Genomic DNA, 1,351 nt, shown 5'->3' with positions numbered 1-1,351 from the left:
AGTGAGCAAAGATCGTGCCACTGCACTCCAGCCTGGGCACAGAGCGAGCCTCTGTCTCAAAACAACAACAACAACAACAACGACAACAACAAACTTAGCCTTAGCTTCCTCATCTGTAAAATGGGAGTATTTCTATGGTCTCACTCAGCTGTATTTAAAGCCAAAGTAATGTTTTATGGCAAAATCATGTAACAAATATTGACAAAGATGAGATCTCCAGGGTTGAAAAGCTGTTTACAGTTTCCACATCAGTAAATATGCACATACTATTTTAGTATTCGGTTGGAAGCTAGCCACCAAAGTAACTTCCTAAGCAATGTGGTGAGATCTAGTACCGGAGGGCCTTCCTGCTTCCATTTTTCCGTATTTTTCTATCAAAGCTATATGTGCATGTAGTTTTTTATTTTATTTTATTTTTAGTGCACTGTTCCTGGAAGTACTGCAATACCAGGTCGATACGTGGAGTGGACGGAGCAAGCTCCTATTCCATCTCCTATTTCCAAAAATCCATTTAATATATTGTCCTCGGATAGAGGACGTATCAGATATTAAACTGATAAGAACAGATACTACACTTGATCTTAGCCAAAAGGCCGAGAAGCGATGTGCATGTAGTTTAAAGAGTTAACTACTTCATAATAAAACTACAAAGCTACAAGTTTTGTTATGAAAAACCACCTTCACCTTTTACATGGTTATTTTGGTACTTAACCTCTCTGTGTCTAGATCAGAGCTGTCTAATACAAATAGAATGCAAGCCACAAATATAATTAAAAATTTTCTAATAGCCACATCAAAAAGTAAAAGCAAATATGAACTCAATTTTGGTAATACTTTTTTTTTTTTGAGACGGATTCTGGCTCTATTGCCAGCCTGGAGTGCAGTGGTGTGATCTCCACTCACTGCAACCTCTCCGTTGTGGGTTCAAGCAATTCTCCTGCCTCAGCATCAGAAGTAGCTGGGATTACAGGCGCCTGCCACCATGCCCAGCTAATTTTTGTATTTTTAGTAGAGATTGGGTTTCAGCATTTTGGTCAGGCTGGTCTTGAACTCCTGATCTTGTGATCTGCCTGCCTCAGCCTCCCAAAGTGCTGTTGTTACAAGCCTGAGCCACCGCACCCGGGTTCAAGGGATTCTCCTGCCTCAGCCTCCCGAGTAGCTGGGAGTACAGGCGTCTGCCACCAGGTCTGGCTAATTTCTTTGTATTTTTAGTAGAGACGGTGTTTCACCATGTTTGCCAGGCTGGTCTCAGGTAATCCGCCCACCTTGGCTTCCCAAAGTGCTAGAATTACAGGCCTGAGTCACCGCACCCAGTGTTCTTGTTTTTTGTTTGTTTGTTTGTTTTTTTTTT

General features: G+C 41.6%; 1 non-coding gene across 1 annotated transcript; it reads right to left on the bottom strand.

Moving 5' to 3' along the window:
- Positions 1 to 414: 414 nt before the first annotated feature.
- Positions 415 to 605, bottom strand: LOC120366727 (U2 spliceosomal RNA). The gene has a single exon (XR_005581299.1). It is a non-coding gene; the product is annotated as a U2 spliceosomal RNA (small nuclear RNA).
- Positions 606 to 1,351: the final 746 nt, after the last annotated feature.

Source organism: Saimiri boliviensis, chromosome X (assembly GCF_048565385.1).
Source record: "Saimiri boliviensis isolate mSaiBol1 chromosome X, mSaiBol1.pri, whole genome shotgun sequence".
NCBI classification, from domain to species: Eukaryota; Metazoa; Chordata; class Mammalia; order Primates; family Cebidae; genus Saimiri; species Saimiri boliviensis.
The sequence above is the reverse complement of the archived record's forward strand: the minus strand, read 5'-3'. Positions and strand labels throughout refer to the sequence as shown.